The sequence below is a fragment of the Euprymna scolopes genome, chromosome 13 (assembly GCF_053919585.1).
Source record: "Euprymna scolopes isolate OS-2025 chromosome 13, ASM5391958v1, whole genome shotgun sequence".
Classification (NCBI taxonomy): Eukaryota; Metazoa; Mollusca; class Cephalopoda; order Sepiida; family Sepiolidae; genus Euprymna; species Euprymna scolopes.
Window position 1 is genome coordinate 116,979,709 of NC_136494.1, and position 23,329 is coordinate 117,003,037.

The 23,329-nt window shown below is 32.9% G+C and overlaps 1 protein-coding gene and 1 pseudogene across 28 annotated transcripts in view; one reads left to right on the forward strand and one right to left on the reverse strand.

The window, feature by feature from the left end:
- The window catches only part of LOC145292164 (uncharacterized), an 801,350-nt gene that overhangs the window by 617,120 nt on the left and 160,901 nt on the right, over positions 1-23,329 (forward strand). The gene's annotated exons all lie outside the window — the stretch shown is intronic.
- Positions 21,740-21,904, reverse strand: LOC145292565 (U2 spliceosomal RNA; annotated as a pseudogene).

Here is a 23,329-nt window from a genome sequence, read left to right on the forward strand (position 1 = left end):
ACAGATTTGTACCTGGGGTTTCCTCCTGCAGTTTGGCACTCCAAGTATGTATGCCGGTAAATTTTTTTTTTACTGTTTACAAATGTCAGAACAAGTATCCTCCACCTCAGAGTCATAGATATTCAAATTCAATCGCATTGATATAAACCAGTGGCTTCAAATTTATCTCTTGTACAAGAAACAAGATTTATGCTATGCTGTTGCTGATGTTTCCTGCATTTGCAGACGTGTTAATAGCAGATAAACAAAGTTCTAAAAAACAAAAAATGCAAGGACACGTGACACAGAGGATAAAGTACTTGGTGAAATTTAGTTGTAAGTTACACTTTTATGGAGGTTGAAGGTCCAATCCTCAGTATGGGGGACATTCAAAAATACAATTGCAATTTACTTAAGACTACTACCCAATTATGGCTGACAGGACGAGAGCATGCTACCTCCATAGATTAAATAAAGGGTTCTGTTCAAAATTCTATGCAGAGATCGAGTTCGAAAAAGATTCCCGATTTCAAAAAGATATATTTGAAGAAGGTTGGAAGTTATATCCACCGAAATAATGTGTAAAATAACACTCAAGATGAGAACAGTCCAATGCACGCGCACACACACACACATACACACACACACATATTAGATCATCGAAATTAAGCAATGTTGAGTCTGGTCAGTACTAAAATAGATGACCATTTGGGAATTCCAGGTGTTGTATGTGCTCTCCACTTCTCTTGGCATTGTTTGCAGTCGTTTTGAATTACTCCTTGCCACTAGATTCCAGCAGTGCCAATTTAGGAGTTGTGTGGTTGAGATTGCACAACCCTTGCCTCACAATTAAAAACACAGCTACCCTCACAGGGTTATCTATTGTCTTTCGAGACTGAACAACAAAGATGTCTGTGATGTATATAATTCTGTGGGAGCTGAGAATTACTAAAGCCACAACAACAGCATAAAAATAAACGAGTTTTACTTTAGAAAAAAGTTATCAATTTTCGTTTTACTTGTATGTGCGCGCAATTTTTCTCATCCAATTTTTTTGAATAAGGCTTTTCTAATCATTGTTTTAATATCAAATTTCCAAATTTAACACCAACAACCTTTAAGATTTATTCAGAAGTTTAACATCAAATCGTCTCCAAACTTGTTTTTTTTTTAACCACAATCATCACGTTTACAAATACCTTTTTCTAATATCATGCATAAAGGATCAGTTTATGTCAAATTTACATTGCAACTTAGATCCCCTCCCCACCAAAAAGAAACGGGACTTGGTGTTTAATTGATATAGTAATCAAATATTATTAAATCAAGACCTTTGATGGTGGCAAAGAAATCCCCAGAAAATACTATTTTATGTTAAAATAGCTTTTCTACCCTCTGACTGAGAAACACTTAAAAATTTATTTTTTTTTTTGTCTCATTAATCGTACGTAAAATAGTTTGATCAATTGAAAGACAGCAAACATCTTTCTAACTGGATCCATCAATCGATGCCATGATAAGGGACATGCTAGTTCCAATGTTCTTTTTTATTACCATAAACAATCCTTAGTGTGTGTGTTTAGACTTGAATTGTCTTTGGAAAGCATGAAATGTAAACATACAGTTGCCATCTTTAAAAAAAACATACAGTTGCCATCTTTAAAAAAAATATATCTGAATAGACGAAAGAATCTGAAAAAGACAAACTAAAAATAACATTAACCAATATCAACATGCATGTGTTAATCAATATCTTACCTCATAGTCTTTTTCAAAATACATGATATGGGGAACATCTGAAGAATTTATATGTACAGTGATGGGTGTTAGAAGCAAGCTTCCAAAAATGTGTATAATTTGGTATAGTAGTATAAAAATATACTTATGGCAAATGAGCTACACATAAATCTTTCGTTCCATCAAAGGAATTTCTTTGTTGGAATAAAACACAAGCTTGCCATGAGTACATTTTAATAGTAGTCTTATGCTCTATTCATGTATTGAGCACTATTAAACTAAGTACTGAAACAAGAGATGTATACCTAATATATTCTAAGTGTATGAATTTATATCAATTTAGTATACTGTATATACTTGTGTATAAGTTAAATTTCTGGGAGACGATTTTAAGATTATTTTTGGGGTCGACTTATACATAGGTAACGTTTTTGGAAATGTTGTTTAAGAGCGACTTGGCGCTTGATGATAACATAGAAAACACCATTTTGTTTGTGCACTCGGTATGTACAGATAATCCTAGTAATTAATCACACTCCTTCTGAACCCCACTGTAGTGTGTTGTCCAGCATGTAAACAAATGCAGTTTTTCAGTGGGAGGCTTAATAATAATTGGAATAGCTCTTGCAATGTTCAATCTCTAGACGTGGCTATAGGCCTAAGTTTGATATGATGTATTTGGTGATGATATGTTTTTTTAGTAGGTTAGAAAATGTAGTGTTACGATATGTCGTTCTTCCCTAAGTTCAACAAGTTTAACAATTTAATGACAACTATTTAATGAAACCATTTAATGGCACTTAATGCATGTGTTCACATTATTACAGTATATTATGGCTCGTGCAATGTATATGTTTTATGTTATGGTACGTGATATAAATTACGTCTAAAAACAGTAACTGTGCCTGGAATCTATAGCATGATGTCATTGATCAGAATGTTTGATTAGCAACATGTGCGTTCGTTAGTGTAAGTGTGCAGCAGGTGTGTTCTATATATGAAAATCGAATAGACCACACTTGCATCAATGCATGTATTCATGTATTGAGATGCTGACAATTTATGTCTTTCAAAAAAAAAAAGCACTAAAAAGGAAATTATCTGTGCAAGAAAGAGCCATAAGGCAGACCATATAACTTATCTAGAATCTACAGTCGGCTTATACGCAGGTAATACGTAAAATGACACAATTTTTGGTCATAGAATGCACATTGACTTATAAGTATATACCGTAATACAAAATTAATGACAATATGTTCTAATTATACTTGAAAAATCAACACTCAGCAATACTTTGTACATGTACATAAGCTCTATATACGGCACAATCACGGTTCTTGCCAGATCACCGAAGTTAAGCAACATTGAGCCTGGCCAGTACCAGATGGGTGACCATTTGGGAAGGCTAGGCGCTGTATGTACCTTCTGAGAAGGTTGGGCGTGGGGCCAGCACCCCCCCCCCCCCCGTAAAAAGAACTCCTTGCTATAAAAGCATCTACAAAGTCGTAAATGGCCTATGTCCCTCCAGGGGTTCAAGAGCTATGGACATAAGCTCTGTTTGATATAAAGTGTTAATCATTGAGCTTAAGCCTATCTACAATATTTAATGTCCTGAGAATTGATAACTTATTTAATTATAAAAAAAAAATGGTATGTAATCTTCTTGAGATATAGCAACAGTTATTCAATATAAGCTTTTATTATGTAGTAGAATTCTTTTTTGTTTCACTATACCCGTCTTGATCTTTTCGGTTTTTCTGATAGTTTGTTTTATCTAAAATATTAATAACGTATTGTGGGTACTTTCGATTTGTTCACAAATCATCTCAGGGAACAGTAAAAACAATAAAACGTTAGAGAAAATAACGTTGATTATGAAACCAAAATAAAAAAGAAAAATTAGGGAAAACGAAAAATAAAGTTTGACAGAAGAATTTTTAGTGCCTTAACACTGTCTGCCTGAATAAAGAAATGCTGTCTAAATACACACAATTCAAATATATTATTTTTTTTCTTTGTCTGGGTTCGTATCTTCCAAGCAATATTTGCCTGCTGAGTTAGATAATTTTTGCATCTCTGAACAAAACTAACAATGAAAATATTAGCACATAAGACACTTTTAATTTTAGTTACGTTTCACTCTGAGGATTCCCAAGTACCACTGACTGGGTTTTATCTTCAAAAGACTTTTTAACACTTTTTTGTGTGTTTGATTTGTGTAAGTTTCTTTATTGACTCAGGCTCGGATCCAGGTGAAGTACTTTTTTTTTCTTTACGTGAAGCAGGCTTTGAAAAAGAATTTAACGGATGGAAACACAGGAATATTTGCTTTTTTTTCTTTTTTTTCATTTAAATAAAAAGAAAATGTCTAATGACTCCTTGCTAAAAGTTCACGTTTATCGGTTACATCAAAGTTGTTCCTATACAATCTATAAACCATTCTCTCTCTCTCTCTCTGTATATATATATATATATACACACACACGCGCGCGCACACACACACACACACACACACACACACACACTTTAAGGGACAAACTTTTAAAACCTAATATTTGTTAGAAATAACAGCTGTGGAAAGCTGAAATTTTGATAACGGGTAGTCGTTATCATCCATAATCACATACTAAAATTTGAATCATTTGCAAAGGATAGAAAAAGAATTATAACAACTATTTTCAAAATAGGAACGTCCAAAAGTAAGGGACAAAATTGAGAAAAATCATGTAAACAGCCAAAAAACAATAAAAATACATGTACAATCAATATTTAGTAAATGAGCCTTTGCTCTCAATGTCAACTACACATCTTCGACTACAAGAACGAATCGGTTCTTGACAATCCTATGTCATCGTGCGAAAAATGTAGTGTTCTACCAGTATTTTGTTTGGTTTTCGAGTTTTGAGCAATTAGATAAAATTTATGGTAAAAAAAATAAAAATTGTGAATGTTTCTAAACAGGTAAAATCGGCTGGAACTGATGGTCATTTTACAATAAATTTCTATATGAAACTGATTTGGTGGTGGTGTCGTTTTTTTTTTCTGTATAGTAAAGCAAATCAGTCTAATAACCAATCAAATCTTTGTATTATATGAACATTCTTTCAAAGAGGAAAAGCAGAGAACAGTTGACAGCCACCCCACTTCTCCATATTAAGAATGGTTTTCTAAATAGTAATATTACTATGTAGAAACTCCTTCTTGATATGCGAACAGGCTTTGTTAACTATTTTGTCCTACACTTTTCTTATTTTACTTATCAATGGTTTATTCTTTTTAATTGTTTATGAAAAATTTCAAATAGCACTAATGATGAACAAATGCAATTTAGCTTTGTTTTAAAAAGAAAAACAAATCTCGCAATTTTCAATCGATTACAAGGAAAACATTTTAGAAAATAATTTAGAAAAATCTACTCTTTCAAGTGTATTTTTACGTTTTGCAAAGTATATGCACACATTACACGGAAATGTACGACCATCATTTAAACATTTTTTAAAATCAAATCTTTAATTTAGAATTTTTTTTAAAGAATTGGTATTTGTATTGGAATCAGGAGTTTAAAACAACATCTATAATTGTATTGGAATCGTGAAAAATTTTGGAATTATCTCATCACTTATATATATATATATATATATATATATATATATACTAGCAAAAGTACCCGTCGTTGACTGGGTTCAAAAAAAGCCGACAGAAAATGGACTCTGATTTATGAAAGTATGATAGGTTATGAAAAGGAAGGGTTGTAAAGAGATAACTTCGAATTTGGGGGTATCAAAACCAAAGCAAAATATGAGGAAAGTAAAAATAAAATAGATAAACCACATAATTTATTATACCATACCTGTTCACACTGAAACACTTATCACAATATTCTGTGGATCTATTATTAAAAAACCTTGTTAAACTTTGTGACATATTTCCATTCTATGGAGGTCAGGTTCGAACGAACACCCCATAATTTTATTATACCATAGTTCTTCAAACTGAAACATAATTATCAAAGTATACTTACGCAGATCGATATGAAAAGTCTTTATTAAAGTTTGTGCCTATTTCCATTCTATGCAGGCCAGGCGTGAATGCAGACCCCACAATTTTATTATACCATCCCTATTTAAGTTAAAACATACTTATCAAAGTATTATTATGTACATCTATATCAAAAACACTTGTAAACGTTTTTTTTTTATTTTTTATTTCCATACTTTGTGGATCAGGCGCGTACGCAGACCTCACAATTTTAATGAATCATCATTATGCCAGATCAAACATCCATTCCTGTGTCTCGATAGATCTTCTATCATTATATGTGATCAGTTTTCTATAATAGTCAACCATATAGGAGTCTATTCGTGACCAGACACACACACAGACGTTCAGCTTTATATTATATATATATATATATATATATATATATATATATATAATACCCTTGCAGAATTTGACCCGGATTCTCAGGATTTCCCGTCAATCATGGATCGGGCATGATCGGCAATCATCTGATTAAGCCGAGTGTAGTAACAGCCGCAGACTAAATTTCAAAACAAACAATCCGGAAAAAAATAGAAATACACTAAATAAAAAAATAACAAAAACCTACCACAAAGTGACTGAATAGAAATTTTTTTTTTTTCTTTTTTCAAATTATTTATCAAGTTTTTTATTTTTCTTTCTTCAAGAAAAATGAATGTTTTATTTTTAACCGTAAATTGTTAGATGTAAGTATAGTTTATTTTTTTCAGTAAAATTTTTTTTTTTTTTTGGTCAATAGAAGTTTTTAAAAAAAGCTGAAAAAGATTTTTACAAAAATCGTAAATTGTTAGCTGAAAGTACAGGAAAAACAAATTTTATTTTTTTCACGGCTGTTCATTTCCGGTGGAAGAACTTTCTTGAGGTGAGGATATTTCCATAGGAATCTTTACTTTGGTCGACTGTTGAATGGCCATTGATGGTAAAGATGGAGTAGAATTTTGGCGTTTCGGTTTGGTACGGTCACCAAGAAACCTTTCTTGTTGGTGGTGTCATAGCTGCCGAAGACCTAGAGCGGTTTGAGGATTTTTCCAACATTGTTTCCTTCGGTTGAAGGGAGACACATTATTTTGACCCTGTGCCCTGGGCCTCCGATCTGCCAGGAATTCCTAAGGGAATACTACTGGCAAATTTCTCTGAGAAAGTTCTTCCAGTCTGTATATGTGTGCTCTGAAACAATATTGCATTCTCTTTACATGTTCTTTCGGGTAACCATTTCGTATGCCTACAAATGAATGATTTTTATGATTGTGGGAATCTCCAAGTTGGAGTGGGCAAAAAACGATCCTATACACAAGGACTGCATATTTGTGCATCTCCACGAGAAACCATCCTTAATACACAATCTCCGTTTCATTACACATTTATGCATACAAGTCTTGCACCTCATTTGTTTTGATATCAGTTTTTCTGCTGACAGTATGAGATTGTCTGCTCCGGTGTTTTCATTTCTTTTTCGAAATAGCATACATTCATTCCTGTTCCTGCCATTATTTATTTTTTTCGTTCAATTTCTTTCAATCCGAAAGTCATCTGCTTCCATTTCAATAGTGCTTATCCATTGGCAGATCAAACGCTCAGCCATTGAAGTAAAAAATAAATAAACAGAAAAAATATCCCCCACCATCACCCAAAAATACTAAAAGAATTATATTTAAAAAAAAAAAAAATTAAAAAAATGGCAATTTAGCGTTTCAACATTTGAACAACGCCATGATTGACGGCAAATTCCGAGACTCCAGGTCAAATACGGCAAAAGTACCATATATATATATATATATATATATAGCTCATGCAATAATATTTATTTTTTGTTTCATTTTAGTTCAGTCGAAGTTCTCAGAAATCAAGGGGCCCCTTTCCTGGGGATCACACTTGATTTTTATACAAGACAAATAGATATTCAAATATTCCGTTAAAGTTCTTCTTTATATCTCAAACATTGAATTAGTAAAAAAGTTCAAAACATAATTTACCTCTCCCCAATTTAAATATGTTATAGCATATCTTTCCTGTGATCTCTTTATGTTTCCAGGACAAGAATTCATCTAATCTGGTGGAGTATCCAGTTTCGTGCTGTAATTTAAGGTAACATCACTTGGAGAAGATGCACCATTCCTTGTAAAAGCCAGTGTAGGTTAGCTATACATAGATCTTATTTGGACTGTGAACACTATGTGATTTTGAATATTTAATCAGTTTACTTGTAGGGAAAAGTATCCTCATACCAGGTTGTCCTGACAAATCCCTGTATAGAGAGGCCTTAGACACTCGAGGATAGTGTCTAGTAGGAACTAAAGTTCTGTCTGGTAGGCATTTAAGTTTTCTATATACATTTTATATATATATATACATATATACACACACACACATACCAGGTTAAAGGTATTCAAGAGTGATAACTAATGAATTTAAAGAGATTATTAAGAGTGTTCAAGAAAAGAAGAGCAAGATATATTTTTATTAATATAAGCAAATTTACATGGTTGTTGGTTGGTTGGTTGGTTTTGTTTTACGGCATATCAACCCTTTTCAGGTTATTTAACGCCAAATCCAAAGATTTTGAAAGATTTTTTTTAATAGAATATATTTGTTGTTTTCAAGTCAGTTTCTATTTAACCCATAGTTTGGACCCTAACAGATACTACCACCTCGGGTCAGAGTGGACCTGGGAGCAATGGCAATTAAAGGGTGGCTCCACACTCCCCAAAGCCCGCAAGCTGGGGCCTCACCACTGGATATAGTTTAAGGTCATATCCAGGACCTTACATGGTTGTGACACTGGACATGCTAATGTTTCAGACAAATGGTTGGTTAAAACCAGAAGTCCTCATCAAACGACTTAATAAATGGTTGCTTTCCACAAAAGAAACCAATCTTTGAATGTGGAAAGCAACCATTTATTAAGTCGCCTGACGAGGACATCTGGTTTTAACCAACCATTTGTCTGTCCAGTATGTGCTATTTCGCCATCATGTAAATTTGTTTCTATTAATATAAATATGTCTCATGAAAATGCTGTGGTGTATTAATTATAGGTGCAAACTTGGGTTTAGCATTGCTGGATTTTAGTTCTGTTGGGGTTACTATACCATTTTCACTAATACCTTTAGGAAAGGTATGAATCCACCTACCCTCCGTCCAACTACGGGTTAAATAATAATGAACTAAACTCCCAAGCCTATAGTAGTCCCAATCCTTCAGCAAAGATTAAATCCCGTCTGCTTTATTTTTCTTCTTTGTTTTTATATATCAGTTTAGTAGAGAATTATTTTCAATTCACTTGAGTAATATTATCTACACATTGATTTTCTTTTAAAAAACATTTACTCTAAAAATCTATTAATAATTTGAAATCCAGTAATTCATTCTGTTCAGTGAATTTTAACCATCCTGAGATAATCTTCTAGTGTGTGTGTGTAGTCATCATCGCCTCTGTCCAATCTCGAAAGAAAATGGATACTCCCTGTAAAGGTAGCTATGCATGTAACCATGAGGCAAGGGTTGCACAATCTCTAACCACACCTCTTGAATTGGTACTGCTTGAGTCCAGTGGCAAGAGAGAAGTCCAAGAGGACTGGAAACAATGCCAAGATAAGCAGAGAACACATACAGCATCTGGAATTCCCAAATGGTCACTAATTTTAGTACTGACCGGGCTAAACGTTGCTTAACCTTAGTTACCTAACGGGAACCGGTGTGTCAATATGATTATGCAGTGTGTGTGTGTGTGCGTATATATATATATATATATATATATATATATATATATATATTAGAGACTCTGTGTGTATGACTTCATTCTGTATGCACTCCGAAATGGCTAAGCCAATTTTTATGAAATTTCACACAAATATCTGGTGTTTTTAGATCAATTTTGTATGAAAATGTTTTCAATAAGTATCGATGATCGAAAAATCCGATGAAAGAAGGAACAGGTGAGCAGGAACCAAAGTTAACACCTCATCACAACAAGTGCATTTGAAAAGTTTCATTAATACACAAGCTGAAAGGCCCGGCATGTAAAATCAACAGTAGGTTTTTTGATATGGCAGGGGTGTATTCGAAATGAGTATTTCTATTTAAAGCACAATTGAACCATGATACTTGACTTTTGCATTTTAAACTTTAATTCAAGTGGTTATGTACAAAAATATTTTATAAAATTAACAGTAGTTTCTCTACAGTGCAATGTAGATTAGTGTATTGCAAACTCGGTCACTGTGGCGAAGCATACTCTGTCCTTTGGCAGTCATCTGCACAGACAAAGGTTAGCAGAAATACCAAAAAAATGTGGTTGATTTTACACAAAGCCTTTAAACAAACAAATCATCTGTGTGGATTTTCAAGCCACTTGTTTGTTGTGGCAGAAGCTCATAGGTCGAAATCGACGAAGAGTTCATCATATATATATATATATATATATATATATATATATATATATATTTACACTGACAATAAAATAATAAATCCAAATGGAAACGTGGACGACCAATACTTTTAGGGCTCTTATATTTACATTTATATGTAAAATAGTAGTATAAAATATATTTATAGTAAGTGAGAATGTGTTTCGTTCCCAATGCTTTCTTTTGGGAATGAAACACAATCTTGCCATAAGTATACTTTTATAGTAATTATGACTCTACTTGTGTACTGAGTACTATTAAAGCAAATAATGCAACAACAACTAATATTATTTTATAATATGAAACAGTAATAAATTATGTAGTCTGGTGAAAAGTTTGCCATTTACTTAAATTCTAATGAATTCCTAGGAATTTCCAACTAATAAATGGATGTTTTGCCATTTTTAACGGATGAATCATGAGTTTCCTTGGAGTCTTCTCAATCCATAATTCTAATATTTCATTGCCGGTTTCAAAATGTGAGATAGATGGTGTAAAACCATCGCCAAAAAAGGTTGTGCAAAGGTTTACACTTACCTAATGATTTCTTTTTACTTTTCGTTCTGTTGTAAATGAATATTTTCATTTTAATTCACTAATAATACCTTTGGCAAACGATTTCTTTCTGAATATATAATCAAAAGTCTTCCATCAAATTCTTGCATTCTTTTATTGCTTGAAATCTCGGCTAACATTTCTCAAAAGAAATTAGATAGAAGATGAAGATGGCTAAAAATCTGAGACTGAGAAACTGTAATTGAAATTGTGAAGAATTTTAATGATTGAAATTTTAGAAAACCTCAAAGTTCCAAGTTTGAAACGTTTTGCATCTACAAATATGCGGCTATCTTTGAAAACTGCAGAATTGTATGGAAACTGATCAGACGTTTCAGTCATACACTTTCCTATGACCCTTTAACCCTTACATGGTCTTTGCTAGTTTAGATGTGAGTGGATTGATATTGTGGCTGAAGTAGCTAAAAATTATCAAGTCTTATGTTATGATGTGTGACCTACCTGTCAAAGTGATGTGAATGAGTTTAAATTTCTACCTGATAAAAACACTGAAAGGGGTAGCTGATGCTCAATAAAGATGACTACCACTCAAGTGACAAATGAGTGCAAATAATCTACTTTGATGCTAATAGATAAAATAATCTTTGAAAAAAATTGGGTTGCATATTCCTTGGCAGTATTCTATACTTTCGGATTAAAGTGCACAGGTAATTATCTGGAATGATTACCAGTGGAATTAACCTTGGTTCAGCGATAACTCCTTATGAAAAATAGACAGCTGATTATTCAGCCTACCCACGTGATGTAGGAGATATGCACATACCGAATAATCAGTAATCGTCCACTTTGCCAATTAATCAGTAATCAACCAATTTGTCGATTAATCGATTTTTCTTTTTTCTATTAAATTTAAACCATTTCATCTCCATTCTCAGGACACAGCCTGTTCCTCGTAGGTTCATACACATACCACCTGTACTAAAGAGCCTCTCACTCTCCACAGATGAAGGTGGTGCGCTTAAATATTTTGAAACTAGTTTACTCAGTAGTGTCTTCTTCCACCACTGAAATATATGATCACCTCTTGCGAGTAGTGGTAAAGATACATAATGGTCAAGTTCTTTGCATAAAGGATTTACTCCTTTTGAATTTAGATTGTGATTCTAGTATTTCTGTTGTATTTGCAATCTCCAAGTTTAACTCAGCTTTTTACCTGCTCTAAGTTTTGATCTGTTACTTGGAGCTAATTCATCAAACAGGCTTGGAAGAGATAGTTTTACTTCTTTGATTTTTTTCTTTGATTTTTTTGAAGTGTATCCTGCTGATTCTGCTTCATTATCATCAATAGAAAGATCTAGAATCTAATTCTTAATAGCGTTTTCCATGCCATTCTTTTGAAATTTAAATTTGAAACTTGGATCTCGGAAAGTTGAAGCACAAGTTTTTATCATTTAGATCGAATGAAAATCTTGTTTTTATTGATTCATTGAATTGTTCAACAGTAGTAAGGATTCTATTAAAGTCAGGAATGTCAGAATTTGATTGGGAAGTTTTTGAAAGAAATAATCTCAAAGTTAAAATTGTAGGTATTATCATAGATATGATTGGAGTTCTGTGACTTGATTGTTTTGTGATTTCTTCAGATGGGCTCGGTAACTGGACAATCTTTTGAACAAGATAGGAATCTTGTTATCAACAGCATACATTACAAGAGCTTTTCGTTGTTCTAAATTTCTTTTTAGCATATAATATGTTGAATTCCACCATGTGGCCACATCTTGAATGAGTTTGTTTTTCCCAATTAAGCTGATCCTGTATTTCAGTTAATGTGCTAATTGCTAATGGAGAGTGATTAAAGTGAGGGACTATATTTCTGTCAGTTGTAATGATTGTCTTAACAGCCTGTTGGGAAAATAATGAGTCATTTATTGAGAGTTGCAATGTATGTATGAAGCATGATAGTTATTTTAAACCACATTCACTAACACTAGCAACCATATTTGTAACTGAATCTTGCAAGACTAAGAAAACTTTGAAGATTTTATACTCATCCAGAACATTGTATTGTAGTTAAAGGTGACATTTACCAAAACTTTTTTACTTAAAGATGCGTTCTATTTTTTATAAAAAAAAAGGAGTTGAAAAAAATAATAACATCCCATATTTTTGTATAAAAAATGAACAAATATTTTAATAAAAAACTTCCGGTTTGTGCGAATCATTCTGCTTCACATATATGCCATGAAAAAGTCCTTTCTGATTAATGTTTACCTGTTAAAAAATGTTCTGTTATTCTAGAAAACAACTAAGTTCATTTGCTTATTTTAAAACTGGTAAACATTAATCAGAAGAGACTTTTTCTGAGCATCCAATGTAAAGCAGAACGTTCCACACAAACCGGAAATAAATCATTTGTAAACAATCACAACGTTAATTTGAACAAAGCCAATACAAAAATAAAATAAAGGTGTTGAAACAAAAAAAAAAACAAAAAAAAAACAGTACTTATGCAGCGAATTTTTTGGAAACCCATTTCTTAACGTGTTGAGGAGAAGGTGGTTGTTTTAATTAGTGTGTACTTTCACTTAAAAATTTGATAAACAATAAAAAACAAGTGATTTTGCCACAAGCAGTGAAGAAGGGCAACTGAAGTTTTTTTCTCTGTATGCGTTTGACTGGAAAAGGGATTGAGGGAACCACTTTAAATGGACGAATGTGATCAGTGCCAAGAATTCAACAGGATCGCAAAGAAATACCAATTGTATAAAAAAAGCTCTGTTTTCTAACATGCAGCTCTATCTTTTATTAAAATTAAATTGATGTTGAACATGAACGGTTACTTAATTAAAACGCCATGATAAACAAAGTGAAAAATACTATATAAAATTATTATATTTTCTTGAGAATATTATTTGAGGAGTACATTGTGTAAAGAGCTGCCACTTGGATATAGCATTCTACAATATGTATTGATCAGGCATGCAATATTCCAGATCTATATTTTTTAAATAGTTTTTGTGATATATGATTTTGAAATTAGTGTATGTTTATGACATTTGGTACTTTATTTCTGCCACCAAAATTGAACATATCAGCATTTTTATCGATTTATAATGAAGTAAGTTTCAGCTGGAATTGTTTTTAAAAAAATAGGTGTAATAATCATTATGCATGAAATTATACTGAATGTTCATATTTACTGTCATTTAATTCAGTTTTATTTGATGATACTTTAAAAATTGTCCATCAATCACTTTTCATGCCTCGAAAATGAAGGCCAAAATTGAATTAGAAATAATTATACTTTGTTGTCCTATTGTCTTTTTATACTAGAAGTGATGAAAGCATCTTTTTTGACATTTTTACTGGTTACTTTTTTTGTCAGTCAATTGGTTTCAAAATTTCCATGTTGTAATTTACACACGTTCGTGCTTCTTGACCCTCCTCATTATGCGGATTCTGCTTCAGTATCATCATTAGAAAGTAGATGTAGAATCTAATTCTAAATATGTTTTCTATGGCAATATTTTAAAATTAATATTTGAATCATTTCAAGTGGACATACACCAGAAAAGTAGACACACACAATATTTTATCATTTAAATTGGATGAAAATCTTGTTTCTATTGATTCATTGGATTTTTCAACAGTGGTAAGGATTCTACTAAAGTCAGAAATGTCAGAATTAGATTGGACAACTTTTTAAAGAAATAACCTCAAAGTAAATTTGTAGTAACTGTATATTTTTTGGTAAGTTGTTATGTTAGGAATCTTCTTAACATCATACAAGAGCCTTTCATTGTTCTTAATTTATTTTCAGCATATAATATGTTGAATTTAATCCATGTAGTCACATCTTGAATGAGTTTGTTTTTCCAAATTAAGCTGATTCTGTATTGCAGTTGATGTGATAATTGCTAATAGAAAGCAATTAAAGTGAGAAACTGTATTTCTGCTAGATGTAATGGTTGTCTTCACAGCCTGAGTTATAATGTATGATAGTTATTCTAAACCATCACTTCTAGTATAAAAAGACAATAGTAACCATATTTGCTTCTGAATCCTACAAGACTAAGAAAACTTTACTGAAGATTTTATACTCACGAAGAACATTGTGCAATTCTTCACTTATTCTTGTTTGTGTACCAAGGAATTAAACAACTCTAAGCCCAGTTCTGCATTATTCAAAGCCAATGACCTGTCAGACTCAAAAAGGGAACATTATCTGTTGTAGCTATCCAAATGTCTGTAGTCCATGAAATGCTGCTAATTTCAGCAAGAGACAATTGAATTTTTGTTTTACTTTTGTAAATATATCAAAAATTATTTTGCAGTGAAATACTTTTTAATGGAATGCTGTAATTTGAACAATATTTTGCAATAAGCCTATTAAATCTAATGTCAAATGTTATATAGAATAGTTTGGTGTTTTGCTGGAGGCCGTAGTTACTGCCACTTGGTCCCAGAATATTTATCCCCGAATATTCATTGTGCTTTCTTTTCTTATCTGCAACCTTTGCTTCTTTTGAATAAACCTTTCTTAAATAGTTTAACATATTAGTCATGATAAAAGTTTGGCTGATTTGCAACCCTTTAATGTGATGTTTTGACATAACTTGCAGGCAGCTGTATTCTTATTCTTGGGATTGACATCAAGTAGAAACTGGTTGCCATAATGGTTGAAGGTCGTTGTCAGTATTTTGTTAAGTAATTTAAATACGTAAAACTTATGTCTGATATCTAATTCGTAATTTATCTCAATAAAATATACATTTTCTAACCTGAAAAATTAAAATATATATGTAATGGTAGAAAGAGTCCAAAAACGAGGAACGAGAGTATGAGTGATGAAGAATGCCTTATTTTTGATTCACACATCATCACAGTTTACTGAACAATTCCTCAACATAAAAACTGAAAGATGAAGTAATAATTTTCTTTGACAATGATTTAAAATATAAAATGCAATTAATATTAGTATTATGACAACAAAATTTGATGATAAATTGGCATTTGGAACCCGATTACTCAACCACTTAATCGGTAATCGGCCAATTGCTAATCAGTACATCCCTAGTAGGAGATATTTTAGATTGATGTTAATAAATATTGGTAAAGCCACATATCATGTAAGGCTCTGAAAAATCATTTGTGATAAAGCTCCTCGTTTCCTCTGAGGAAGTCCAAAACACATGCTTGATTAAATAATGAAATCAATAATTGAATAATCTCTAGTTTTCATTTTCAACAATAAATCAGTTTCCAAGGAAGGGTCAAAAGATTTGCGGAAACTGATATATTCTTGAAAGTTGATTACATAATAAATGGGATAGAGGATTAATTATTAACTTATTGAACAAAAACGTATTTTAAACTATGATTAATGTGGTCAAAAGGGTTAGGTTAGGCTTAGTAAGATAAACATTTGTTAGAACTAAAATGATTCTCATAGTAGGATGAAAACTGAAATTTTTGATCGCGAGTTTAATGATACTGGAGTATATAAAAATCGATGGTTCAAGTTTTGGTTGTTATATGGCATAATGATACCTTCTCCTGATCGTAGCATGAAAGTGAATGCTGTGGATTCAACTTGATTTAAACTCTGTTCAAGCAAAGCAATCGCTTGATGTTATTCATGGAAAACAATGGCCAAGAAATAGTGTGCAGACTTTAAATGCATTCGTACAGATATAATTGATGCTCAAACTGCCCAAATTCGGCAGTTGTTCTGGGAAATATCAATGAAATCCACAAACTCGTTTTGATAATCGTAAATTTAACTTGCCTGAAATATCAGAGTTTGAAGAAATTAGATGGCAACGTATTCACCATTTCACATAAATATCAATGTGAAATATGTGTTCAAAGTGAGTTCCATGTTAGCTTACAGTCAATCAAAAGTAACAATATTTGAATGATGCAAAACATTGTTTGCAATTATTTCAACACAATAAAAAAGGATTGTGTGAGTCGAATGGATGAGACCTGGATGCGCTACTTCATTCTGTAATGAAATTGGCAGTTAGCTGAGTGGACATCAGTATGTGAAAGCCGCTCAATGCAACAAAAAACAGACATGAGCAGGCAATCTATATTTGGAGTTATGCCTGGTACAAAAATGCATCAGCAAAAGAGATTTGACTTCAATAAAAAAATGATATCAGCCATTGAAACATTTTGAAGCCAAAAAGTCGTCGAATTTACTAGAGAAACATTGAAATCAGTATTTGAATAAAACTGTACTGATGAATAAAGTACAAGTTTATCTAAAGGTTATTATTGTATTAGGACCAGGACTTATTGAGTTACGTTATATCTTGATTACTGTGATTAATTCTTTTACATAAATTCCATCTAACATCATAAAAAATAAAGCAATATTAAAGAAGATTGGTTTGGAGAAACAACTTACTTTAATGAGTCACCCCCAAACCTCTAAAGACTATGATTATTGTAAGAATACACTCCATCACCCCTCTTGTGATGCAAAGAGGGTGAGGTTGATTTTTTTTTCTAGAACTTTTAAACATTTTTCATGTACGCCTACATACACAGTAATAAGCATGTGTATTATCTTAAATCCAGCCTTGTATACGGTTTAGATGTGCAGATGATCGTTAAACTGATATTCAGTTATTTTCTCTTGTTTGTTTGGCTTTAATTTCTAAGGTGATGTTTTTTAGTATATGAAAAGGTAAAAAAATAAAAAATAAACAAATGAAGCTTTTAGTAGGGCACATGTTCAGCTCCTATTTCGCTCCCTTTCTTTCTCTACTACCTCCAACTATTACTCTCATTAATACTATTTTCTACTACTACTCTTTACTACTATTTTCTCATGGAGTCTTGTATATGTTTTCGTGCATGCCTCAGCCTACTGACTACTGGTGCATAGATTGAAAGGCAAGGGGCCCTGAGCATAAAAACCATGCCTTACTGCTATGTAAGCCTTTCAATTCTGTTGCTACAGTGAGTAGAAGTTTTGACACCAAAAATGATATATGTATTCTGAATTTAGGCGATGCATTTAAATATGTAGGATTAAAAAAGTAATAAAAAACAACATATCTTTTATAAGTGAATTTTTAAATAAAATGTTGGTGTGCAGTTCATCTTTGTGTTTTCAAATGAAAAATCTGCAGAGATTGTTCGCATTCATTAATATGAATTTCGGACAATCATTTTACCTTTCAGTAATAAACCAGTTAAAGTTCAACATCGCTGTTGTTTGAGATGCGCCTGCAGATTTTTAAGCTGTAAATCTGTAGACATTATCAAAGAAAGATGAGCGAATATAGCAAAGAGATCCTAGGCATTTCAGAATTTCTGAGCCATACGAAACAATGGCTTCATTTTGATAGTTTAAAGATTTGTAAGTTTTTGTTGCAATTGTTTTTTTTTTTTTTTTTTTTTTTGTTTTTTTTAAGAAATAATTAAGTTTTTGCCAAGATACTGCATTTTAAAAGTTTCTGTACATTTATGTATGAACATGTTTGTGTGTGTAAAAATACACATATATTTCTTGCTATAAGTGTGTGTGTGTGTGTGTGTGTGTGTGTGTGTGTGTGTGTGTGTGTAAGGATAAGGTTATTAAAGAGGTGAGTTTTTAATGAAGGGAAAACTCCAGTCTTACTGAAAGGTACTATCTGGGTGAAGATTATATATTAGCATTGGCCACACCTGATTAAATTTCTCTTCCTCTGGTAAGGGACTGAACAGTTACCTACACTTTGAATTATTCACAAATAAAATTATTTGCAAATTAGGTACAAGGCCATCAAAATTGGGAAGTGATTTTTGGTTTTCCTCTATGTCTCCTACACTTAACGACTCATCTGACTAAGTATTGTTCTCTTCATCACTTTCATTTCAACAATCACCACAGTACCACATTCACTCTATGGACTACTTAAACATATCTACAATGGTTACCAAAAATATCCAAACCTAAAGGCCAGATCTCTCTCTCTCTCTCTCTCTCTCTCTCTCTCTCTCTCTATATATATATATATATATATATATATATATATATATATAATTAAAAAAATTGTGCAATTTTCTCTCTCCATCTCTTTCTTTCTTTCTTTCTCTCAGAATACCCTGATATAAAACTAATGGTTGTGTTAGCGGGAGAGGGTTTAGAAAGTGAGATTTGCTCTTTCTCCAACTTTTCTTGATTTAGCTAAAAAAAAAAAAAAAAAATGGCATTACTTGTTAGTGTCAGTTTAATGAACATTTAATGAACAAATTGCATTTTATACTTTAAATCATTGTCAAAGAAAATTATTGCTTCATCTTTCAGTTTTATGTTGAGGAATTGTTCAGTAAATTGTGACGATGTGTGACCTGAAAATAAAGCATCCTTCATCAGTCTTGTTCCTCATTTTTTAACTCTTTCTACCATTACATACATATTTTAATTTTTCAGTTGAGAAAATGTATATTTTACTGACAGTTTAATGAACAGTGCAAGAAATTTCGATGCCACAACAAAATTTGCAGTCATGTCTATCTATGCCTGTGTGCTTATGCGCATGTGGCTATGTATATAAACATATATTCACGTAGTCATGTGTACGTCTTAAAGTTACCTTTTAAGTGTTAAGCATCCTTCAGAGGTTAAAATAATAAGGGAAGAAAAAAGAAAGAAAAAGTCGAGGTTGAAGAAGTTTATTGTTGAGTAGATCCACCCTCACACCCACCGCCACTTTATTCTTTTCTTTTGAAGACTGACTGCCTTTCTTGAATCTTATTTCCCTTTCAGGGTTCCTTCCCAAAATGTATCCCTCTTTACTGTGTTCGGGTCAAGAACAAGGTCGTTCTTGTCGGTGTGTGTGTGTGTGTGTGTGTGTGTGTGAGGGGGGGAGTTTGTTTTCTACTCAGATCAAATCTTTGTTTGGTTCCCTGTCTGTTCATTCGAAAAAATTCTGTTTGAATTTAAAACAAATCAAAGCATGCAAATCAGCTATGACCCAGGGTATATCAGAGTCAATGAAAAATTGGTCTAATTCATTCTGGAATTTTATGAAAGGTGCAAAATATTCTCAAAGAAGCCGAAATGTATTAAAATTAAACGTAAAATGATCCTAATAATGAGAGGTCAGCTAATCAGATGGGATTAGAATCAACATTGACTTTTATTTTAATAACATTGTTATTTATTTATACAGTGCGTGAATGACGGTTCCTCTTATACGGTGTGTGAATGACGGTTCCTCTTATACGGTGTGTGAATGACGGTTCCTCTTATACGGTGTGTGAATGACGGTTCCTCTTATACGGTGTGTGAATGACGGTTCCTCTTATACGGTGCGTGAATGACGGTTCCTCATATTATACGGTGCGTGAATGACGGTTCCTCTTATTATACGGTGCGTGAATGACGGTTCCTCTTATTATACGGTGCGTGAATGACGGTTCCTCTTATTATACGGTGCGTGAATGACGGTTCCTCTTATTATACGGTGCGTGAATGACGGTTCCTCTTATTATACGGTGCGTGAATGACGGTTCCTCTTATTATACGGTGCGTGAATGACGGTTCCTCTTATTATACGGTGCGTGAATGACGGTTCCTCTCTTTTGTATTCCTACCTAAATACCCTGACTTCTAATTCCAGATGCCCTCCTTACAACCAATCCATTCCTTGCTTTGTGCGTAAATAAATGAATGAATGAATGTGTGTTTGTGTGAGTGTGTAGAGAGAGACACACACACATACACACACAATCTAGCACATTATCGGAATGACATTTTGCCCTCTCTCATGTGAAAATAGCTCCAAAGGTCTTAATTGTTATAGGATGGTGATTGGTAGTCAATTTAGGTAACGAAAAAAACAAAACAAAAAAAAAAAAACACTAGAACTGAGTGAATGTGGTAGGCAGAATGGGAAATGGAGATCTTTTAAAGGTTAAATCCTTTATCAAGAATGTGGATGCCTTTGTTCTTTTTGTAAACGCCTAGAGCCCCTTATGGAGCAGAATTGGATAGATCCCTTAAGATTAATTCCTATAAATTATGATGATTTTTAAAACTGTTTTTGTATAATTTGTTTCTTTTGAAAGTTTGTTAAAGCAAAATTCAATCCTGAAGAGAATTTGATCTGTATATTCTTCTTACACATTCTGTGAACGTATTTGTGTGTGTACATGTATACAAGGTGTAGGGAAGGGCAACACTTCATTCCCAGTATTACTCCACTTGCTCTTGACCCTCACCTTATAATGCTGAGTGTTTAGCAAAGGGGCATCAAGTACCATTTTTCCTAATTTTCAAGTATTTACTAGTAAATATTTTATTCGTTTTTATCTTGTGAATAAGATGCATTTCTGTGAAAATCCATGGGTTAAAAAACTTTTTCATAATTTAGTCTTTGTTGAAATATTTGATTATAATAAACTTGTAACGTATATCTTAGTTCATTTTCTCTCTTTCTCTGGGTGTGTGTGTGTGTATATATATATATATATATATATATATATATATATATATATATATAGTAAGTTATAAAATATATATGGCGATTAAGCTACACAGAATATTCCGCATTTCATCCACACTAGGATTCATCAGGCTAGCGTGGATGGAACATGGAATATTCTGTGTAGCTTAATCACCATATATATTTTATAACTTACTACCTAGCTCTACCTACATATTGAGCACTGTTGAAGTAAATACTTAAAGTTCATGCATAAATCTATACTTTCGTATATTAATTTATGATTTACTTCTGACCTAGGTATTCACTTTGTAGATTGTGTGTGTGTAACTAATTAAAGTCTGATGTTTAATTCCAGCAACCAGTGATATGTACCTATTTACTATGCCTCCCCACGGGGCAGAGTTAGACACCAGGGTCGTTTTTTAACGTGGAGAAAAGGTACAAAAATAAAAATTGTCTCAGTCGTGAAGGATTTCTCCTCCACCGAAAGAGAACAAGAAATGGAAGTGCAGCATCTGAAGAACAGATGGTATTTTTTTGCTCCCCCACCGAGCAAATAAGGCACAAGGCCGATTTTTAATGTGAGGAGTGAAGGGAGGGGGAAGGGAAAAAGGGAACCAGCTCCCGAGAGGTGGGAAATGGGAGCTGGTTAATGGTCAGGCATGTGGGGTTGCCCCCACATCTGGTCTTTGCTAGTCATAGCTAGTCATAGCTTGCAGTATCTGCCGGAACAGATACTACACTTTGATCTTGGCCAAAAGGCCAAGAATATGTAGCCATATCTAGCCACACCAATAAGTCATGAGAAAATATATGTGGATCAAAAAATTATTTTTTATAATATATATACTAGCAGAGAGACCCGACGTTGCCTGTGAATGAATGAGAATCAACAAATGTTCCACTCTCCCATACTTTCATTCTCATTGTAATCTAGGAAATCGCTCAATGTTCAATCAAATTGATTGGTTGCCTGTTCTAGTTGGGGACCCATCACAGTGTATCAGGAAGAAGCTTCACATGTCTCTCTACAGTGACTTACTACATTGCACTGAAGAGAACCTACAGTTGATCTTATAAAAAAAAATGTAATATATAAAATGGCTTAAATTGAAGTTTAAAATGTAGCAATCACGTATCATGGTTCAGTTGTGCTCTAAACAGAAACATGCATTTCGAATGTGCTCCAGTCTTATCAAAGAACCTACAGTTAATTTTATATGCTGGGCATTTCTACTTGTGCGGTGATAAAACTTCTCAAATGCAATTGTGATGTTAGGCTGTATAAGGTGTTAACTTTGGTCAAAATCAGACTTCCTTCTTTAATCGGATATTTTCGATTTTCAATACTTATCGGAGGCATTCCGGTGAAAACCTAGCTAAGAACACTCCCAGACACATTAAGTACATTTGTGTGAAATTAAAAAAAAAAAAAAAAAAATCGGCCCAGCCGTTTCCGAATCCATAGGGAACAAACTCACATATACAATGTGCCTTATATATATATATATATATATATATATAATCATTATGAATGAGAATTTGAGTGTTTATCTATATTTTTTACTTTTTGTGTATGTGTTTATTTATCTAATACTTCTATTAATGTATATACTCTATATTCAAAGACTGCATTGTTGTTCTACAAATGTTTATTACTGCCTTTTCTATGTTTTGTTTGCATATATAAATTTAATACATGTTCGTGTTAAATCTCTCAACAATTCCTCTCTGTCTAAGATTTTTGCTGGATGGAAGCCAACATTTTTTCTTTTCTTTCTCTCTCTGTCTCTCTCTTTCGGCAGCATGCTTCTCTGCCCCACCCCCTTCTCTTACCCAACTCTACACACTCACTTCCCAGCCGGCTGCAAACCAGTCATTCTGTCCCCTACACTATCCAATGGTGCACGTGTCAGTCTGTTTACACACACACACACACACACACACACACACACACACACACACACACACACACACACACACACACACACACACACACAGAGTCTATACTTTGTCTATACTTTTTCTTCCATGTATTCCACGTTTTATGACTTAGTGTACCGTTGCATGCTTATATATATTACATAGAAAAATGCGAGCATGAAAAGTAATATGGTTAAGATTAAGCTTAGAAAAGTAGGACTAGTTGTTTAAACTGGAAAAGAAAAAGACAAGATATTCTAGTAAAACAATATAAAT